Consider the following 8816-nt stretch of genomic DNA (forward strand, 5'->3'; position numbering starts at 1 on the left):
TTGTTAATATTGTATTTCGTAGACATAACAAAATATTTTTGGGTGAGGATTTCTGTGGGTTTTTTTCTTTTCTGTGTGTTTTTTGGAATTATTATATTGATGTGTGTGTGTGTGTGTGTGTGTGTGTGTGTGTGTGTGTGTGTGTGTGTGTGTGTGTGTGTGTGGTTGTTTTTTTTATTGTTGTTGGGGGGGGGGGGGTTGGTGATGGATATTTGTTAATTTTTTTTAGTTTCCTATTGTTTGTCTGGTTTGAGTTTTTTTGGCGGGTGTCGAACGGGGTGTAATTTTTGCATGTTTAAGCTACACGTATTATTAATTATAATGTAACCGAAGTAATTTTATATTCCGTGTATCACATCCATATTGTTTAAATTCTTTATAAGTTTTTCTTTGCTCAAAACATTAGTTTAGTTTTTTTATATTGCACCAATGCTGGTGTTGTGTGGTATTTTCACTTCAGTAATTATAAAAAAACCCGATAGATATTACAAAGTTCCACTCCATTAGTAGATATCGGGAAAATAGTATCACGATGGGAGGTGAGATTTTTCCTAGTATCTTTCAACCATAAAATAAAATAATGTGGCATTATTTCAGGTAAATATGTTTGTTAGTAGTAGTAGATCTATTGGACATTTAAAGAAACTGCAAGTTTTCATCGCACACAATTTAGTTTTCACATTATTTTTAATGGTCCGTCGATTCGTAGATTCTTTAAACGCATTGTTGTTTTTAGGCACGTTTACTCGTACGTACATGTATGTTTAAACCGGCCTCGGTGGTGTCGTGGTTAAGACATCGGACTACAGGCTGGTAGGTACAGGGTTCGCATCCCGGTACCGGATCCCACCCAGAACGAGTTCTTAAGCGTTCAATGAGTAAGTGTAAGGCCACTACACCCTCTTCTCTCTCACTAACCACTAACTCTGGACAGACAGCCCAGATAGCTGAGGTGTGTGCCGTAATTGGATATAAGCACGAAAATAAGTTGAAATGAATGAAATGTACGTTTAATAGGATTATACAGTGTGTTTTGTTTCACGACATCACTAGAGCATATTGATTTATTAATCATTGGCTATTGGATGTCAAACATTTGGTAATTCTGATATATAGTCTTAGAGAGGAAACCCGCTACATCTTTCCATAAGTAGTAAGGGATATTTTATATGCACCATCCCATAGATAGGGTAGCACATACCACGGCCTTTGATATACCAGTCGTGGTGCACTGGCTGGAACGAGAAATAGATCAATGGGCCCACCGACGGGGGGTCGATCCTAGACCGACAGCGCATCAAGTGAGCGCTTTACCACTGGACTACGTCCGGCCGCTAATATGATTATAAGTCCATAAGCTGTACATGCGTATAAATAAAAATGTATTGGTATAACGAAATTATTTTTACTTTTATTATTTTTAAAGTTATTTTACTATTTGTTTGTTGTTGTTTTTGTTGTTTGTTCGGATGTTTTTTTTTTTTCTTTGTTTGTTTGTTTTTTTTTTTTTTTATTTGTTCTGGGGTTTTTTTAGGGGGAGGGAGATGTTTAGAGTTTATGTATAGTTATGTTATTCTGTAGTATTATATAATGTCATGCCATTCTTATTTAAAATTAAACTACAAGTGCATTAAAGCGTAATTAGTTAAATAATTGATAAAACAAATACTAACTTATATACTTAGTACCTTATTCGAAATTAGAAGTTTGCTTTATTCAACGACACCACTAGAGCACATTGGTTTGTTAATCATCGGCTATTGGATTATTCGAACTGAAATACAAATGTAACGCATAATATGAACATAATATAATGTGTTTTGTATGCGTTAATCACACTGGAGATTCCATATCAATTTATCAGTAATATAATAATTTAAGAAATTCTTTTAATTTCTTGAACACATAAATATTAAATTAACATCAATGATCAGTTGAAAAAGGCAAATGTCAAAAAATAATTTAGCTGCATAGTTTTAAATTTGACTCCAAGCAGGCAGATAGACAGACAGACAGACAGACAGATAGACAGACAGACATATATATATATATATATATTAATCATTATAGTCTTAATGTTTAAATAAATAAATATATATATATATATATATATATATATATATATATACGTATATATATATATATATAGTTAGAAGAAATGTTTTATTTATGTATTTAAAAACTCATAAGCGATGTATTAGAATAGACTGGTAAACGTTTAAACGCAGTATTACAATATATGGGTATTTTATAAATTAAAACGTTCATTTATGTTTACCTTGAGGAGTATAAATATTTACTACAAAAGTCTCTTTTTTAACGATATTGTACTCTGTACGCTAATGAAACTCTTTATTATAAGTTGTCACACTTTAATATTATATAGAGTATTTAATAAATAACGACAATCTACGTTTAGTTTTAAGAATATAAATATTTCCTACAAAAGCTTTCGCTTTATGACAAAAAAATGTACTGAAAGCGCAAATTACGTTCGTTTGTGGACCGATATTGTCACAATATTGGATATTGGTTATAAATACTATTTACAGTTCTTTATTAAGTTATATTAATTCTCTCATCGGCAGTTTTAAAGCCATCCTTCCGACGTCCCGAAGATTACCACATATTGTTTAATGGGAAAATTATTCTTTTGTCTATTCCACCGACAAGCAAGTCACAGATATTAACTGTGATATTCGCGTATATTGAAGAAAATCCATGACAATAAACTATTCGCTCAACTAGGTATCATATCGCTGGAAAGTTTTGCAATTATGGAATCGACAGCCTAACGAGTCTCCGTGCACCAATAAAAACGTCCGAACGCGAAAACTAACGCATAGCAGTGTATTGTAAGTCACCCCTTGAGACCTGTGGAAGCACGGTTTTATGTTAATCATAGTAGTTGGCTGGGTAGCAGTATCTAGCATGGGAATTTTCCCACATTGGGGTGTCCGCACAACTAGTCCCAGCTAAATAGATATTATATTTATAGGAAGCCAAATATTGATAATAAACCAGTCTACGACGGCGTAATATCCGGCCCCCCTATACGCGCAGGCGCCATATCTCTAAAACAACAGATCTGAAAAAGTTATTAAGCTTATTTTTGAATATTTCGTCAATAAAAACAAGAGAGAAAAAAAAACGATTCCAGTGCGATGGGTTGATTAAGGATAGACACATATTGACTGAGGGTAATAAATGGATGTGAAAGTAATTCTCGCGAGAACAATAAACATAAATATTTTAAAGCGGTTGTCATTGTCGATGGTGGCGGGTTGGTGTAAATATAGGTAAATGTGGTTACGGATGACAAGAGTACATGACGTAGCTCGGACTTAAAGCTCCCGTTTCATATATATTTCATATATACATTTATAAATTCTAGATCGGTAATCTTAAAACATAAACACCCACAAAAAACACACCACATAAACACAATCTCACGCACGTACGCACACAAAAAACATGTTTGGTCTAAGCTGCCAACCCTGGCAATTAACCACGGCAATCGGCAATGCTGCGGAGATTGCCGCGGTGTTTTCAATTTTCCTCGGCATTTATTTTGCCATAGAACTTTCAATTTTTGGGAGTCATTTTGCTTAATTATTTACTTTTTGTAATACTCTTCTTTTACACGTTAACTGCAAAACTAACCTTAAAAAGGGTCGTTGATACTATTTTTCCACGGTATAGTTTCTGTTGTAGCCATTTTCTTAAAATCACACACTCTAATTTCAACCCGTAAAAATTGCGACTAAGTTTAGTTAATATGCAAATCTGTGACAAATTTGGATAACGGTACTACAGAATGAAACAAGAGTCGGTGACGTCGAAACGGTGAAATACCCTTACAAAATAAACTAAAAATCGACTTTATAACCGTTACCTCTCAGAAGCACGTGCGTTTTAAACAAGCATGGAAAATGCATTTTGTAATATTAAAAACACCAGGATGACCAAAAACACTTCTAAAGTATGGAAATGGATAATCTAAACAATAAAATACAAGTGAAATATGATTTAAAAAACGGCTCTATTTGTGAAAAAATATGTTTAAAAACTAGGATCTGTCACTTTAATCCAGGCTTGGTCTGTCTACGTCGGTCTGCGTCGTATTACATACTTTATGTGAACCAAGCTAAAAAGAACTCTACAGGGTGTATACTACCAAATCAAATTCCATAGACGACAATAGTAACATATTTGGCTAAAACTCCTACCTGCAGCGTATCAATCGACATAAACGACACGAATATAAATACTACCAACCTTCACCCTTAAAGTGAATCAGAAAAATAATTGGGGTCAAGCTGCTCATTTCTGAGATAACGAGTAGCGTGTATGACTACCCTAATTCAGCACAAAATTCGAGTACTTTTTTTTTTACAGGTATCCCATACATGTTTCAAGCACAAGGCTATTTAACACAGTGGTACTAGATGAAACAAAATTGCATTTTTTTTTACCCAGATAAAACTCTTTTTTTTCACAACCAACACATTCACATTTATCATCAATCACAGGACTTGTGGTGTTCACTTCTCTATCAAAAGTTGGGTGCACCTCGAACTTTGACCCAACCGGAAGTTATTTGGTTTAGTACTGCCTACAGCTCGCGCTGTTTTCTCCTGTTCACTGGAACACATATCTAGTTATCTTAGAGCTAAACAAACGAAGAAAAGTTACAAAAACTAACAGTTCACAATTCATTTGCCGAAACGAACCTCCGTAAAGAAAACAATCTTTTTTTCCCCCTCTTCTTCTTCTTTCAACATTTTTTTTCGCCCACGGTTCACCTAAGTTCAATTGGGTGGAACTAGTTTGAAACTTCATCTTGTGTCGGCTCGAAGAGTTCGGTGATTAATTGGAAATTCAAGCCAGCCGAGATGTCATTGCCGATTTGTCTTACCGCTCTAGCAGGAAGCGCAAACAACCCGGTTCCTCTGCCTCCACAAACCAAAACACCGCATACCTCACAGACGCGACAGGTCGACGCATGCCGCATGGATGAACATGTGCGATGAAAAACAAAAGTGTGGGTTGAGACCTTTAGAATATTTTTGCGAAACGTTTCGTATTATGAAAGCTAGCAGAAATTGAATCACGGTAAAAAAAAATTAAAATTTTTTTAAAAAAAATTGTTTAACGCTATCCAGACATCAATGATTGGTAAGTATTGAAGTCATTTTACTAAATTGTAAAAGTTCATCATATTTTACATTGAAAAATATTTCAAATACCTTTTACAAGTTTTGTAGCATGTGATTAAGTATTTCTAAAATATTTACTATGTGTTTGTACTTAAAACACACACAGATATACATGCACACATACACACACACATACACACACACACACACACACAAACGCGCGTGCACACACATACACACACATACACATACACACATACACACACACACAAACACGCGCGTGCACACGCACATACATACACACACGCAAATATACCACACACATACACATATATTGACACACACACACACACACATACATACATACACACAGAGAGAGAGAGAGAGAGAGAGAGAGAGAGAGAGAGAGAGAGAGAGAGAGAGAGAGAGAGAGAGAGAGAGAGAGAGAGAGAGAGACAGATAGATACACACCACACACACGTACATACACATATACACATACAGACGGACACACACCAGACACACACACAAACACGTATAGACACACACACACACACACATAGAGAGAGAGAGAGAGAGAGAGAGAGAGAGAGAGAGAGGAGGAGAGAGACAGAGAGAGAGACAGAGAGAGAGAGACAGACAGACAGACAGACAGACAGACATACATACACCACACACACATACATACACACATATAGACACACACATACACACACAGACAGACACACACACACAGACATACAGACACACATACACCACACACGCACATACAGACGTACATACACCACACACACATATACATACACACATACATACACACACAGACACACATACACCACACACACATACACCACACACACACACACACATATAAACACATATACACACAAACACATATATACACACACACACATACACATAGAGAGAGAGAGAGAGAGAGAGAGAGAGAGAGAGAGAGAGAGAGAGAGAGAGAGAGAGAGAGAGAGATACAGACAGACAGACATACATACAGCACACACACGTACATACACACATATAAACACACATACACACACAGACAGACACATACACCACACACATATACACCCCACATACACACACGCACACACACAAAGACAGACGTACATACATCACACACATACATAGACACACGCACAGACAGACGTACATACACCACATACACATATAAATACACACACACACACACATACACACACAGACAGACACACATACACCACACACACACACATACACACCATACACACACACACATATACACACACACACACACATACACACCACACACACACCACTTGTTTGATAATAATGTTTGTATAGATACTTGTTTAAAGGCATCATAATTCAAAATATTTGTTGTTACCCATGCTGGCATTTTCCATATTATTTTATTAGTATAGTATTCTTACTGAAAAGCATTTTCGACGTTTGTCATAATTATAAGATATTATTATATAACATTTAGTGAAATATCTTAAAATATCAGTGAAATAAAAGTGTTATCAGTCACTCAGTGACAAGAACACATTTTAGAGTGAAAATTTCACTATTTCACTCTAAAATGTGTTATCGTCACTGTAGAAAGTGTTATCTTCAATGTAAGAAAGCCGGAACTATTTTGCTGCTGGCATTTTAAAAATAAAGGTAAATTGCCAAAAGTTATATAATAAATAGAACATTTCATGTTTTTTGTCAAATATGATTTATTTTGCTGCTGGCATTTTAAAAATAAAGCTAAATTGCCAAAAGTTATATAATAAATAGAACATTTCATGTATTTTGTCAAATATGATTTGACATTCGTCGATATGATTGCAAACTTCACTAGATGCGATATGATTGCAAACTTCACTCGATGAGATATAAATCATATTTGACCAAAAATAAGAAATATCCTCTATATACCTTTTTAAAAACATTTACACAATAATATGGTTACGTATAATAATATACAGACTGTTCACCACGAATCCTGAAATTAACACATTGGACGGAAACGAAACAGTGTTTATATCAACTGTCAATCACTGTTACTCTGACAGAAACCGAAGAATTCCGTTTATTTCCGAAGCGTGAAGAAGTGAAACTGGAAACTGGCGATTTCCTTACCATTACCCGGTTTCTTAAATGCCTGGTTATCACTTCTCTCGCCAATTAGCCAGGTGATAATTAAGACAGGTCTCGATAAACATATGTGAATGCTACCGTGGTCGGAGCGTTAATTAGAACGCCATCTAGCGGCTAAATGGACATCGCGAAAACGACCGATTGCTCAGCGGGAGGGCGTGGTTGAAACGTTTAAGACCTTTCCGTAAGAACGGCAAATACTTACCTTGGCACGCTGGAAGTCACAACAATCAAGCTGGGACTAAATGGTTTGTTTTAACAAATATACGGCATGCGTGCCGGCGATTGCGGAGAAAACAAACACCCAGAAAGAGTCTCATAACTGGGGTGGGTGTAAAAACCCACACCTCCAGACCCTAGACATCGGTTTGCAAGGGGCGGGATGTAGTAGATCAGTGGTACAGCGCTCGCCTGATGCACGATCGATCTAGGATCGATTCCCGTCGGTGGGCCCATTGGACTATTTCTCGTTCCAGCCAGTGCTCCACAACTGGTGTAACAAAGGCCGTGTGTGTACTCTCCTGTCTGTGGGATGATGCATATAAAAGATCCCTTACTGCTAATCGAAAAGAGTAGCCCATGAAGTGGCGACAGCGGGTTTCCTCTCTCAAAACATTTCCTTCCTTCCTTCGGTTTGCATTAGTGCAATGATTAACCCACTGGTGGTTCAAAGCTTTAAGTAGCTGGGTTCGTATCTCAGTGTCTGCTCAAACCCCCTAATACATTCATAAAAAATACTACAACATTACAAGGACTACATCACTGTTATTTTTTTTAGAAAATACTGCCGCTTGGTAACTACCATGCAAAAAACAACAACACTATAGGACGAGTGTAGATATATATGTACGTGTAACCAGAGATATATTATTTGATCAATTTAAAGTTATACGGCGCAAATTATGTTAGTCCGTAATGCGTATGCGTATACGTATACCTAATGTATAATACATACCGTGGTAGGATACGCAGACGCAAACGTACACCCTTAATGGAGACGCACAAATGGAATCTATACTCAAACTATTTTTTTTAGAAAATTGTATTTACGGATTACGCCAAACGGATTACATATAGGTATAAGCATACTGATTACAGATAAATGAAATTTGCGCATTGCATTTCCCACTGGTAAAGCCCTCGTTTGATGCGCGGTCGGTATGGGATCGATTCTCGTCGGTGGGTCCTTTTGGGCTACTTCTCGTTCCAGCCAATGCACCACGCTGGTATATCAAAGACCACGGTATATGTTATCCTGTCTGTGGGATGGTGCATATAAACGATCTCTTTCTACTAATGGAAAAATCTTGTCCCGGACGGAGGAGCCAGCATAAGTCGACATCTACGCCCATGACAGGCGTGCGCTACAACAGCTTTCTCTGAATGTGCACATTAAACCCTATGACCTGACCTGACCTAATGGAAAAATATAGCGGGTTTCCTCCCTAAGACTATATATCGAAATTACCAGATGTTTGACATCCAGTAGCCAATGATTAATACATCAGTGTG

Source organism: Gigantopelta aegis, chromosome 1 (assembly GCF_016097555.1).
Source record: "Gigantopelta aegis isolate Gae_Host chromosome 1, Gae_host_genome, whole genome shotgun sequence".
NCBI classification, from domain to species: domain Eukaryota; kingdom Metazoa; phylum Mollusca; class Gastropoda; order Neomphalida; family Peltospiridae; genus Gigantopelta; species Gigantopelta aegis.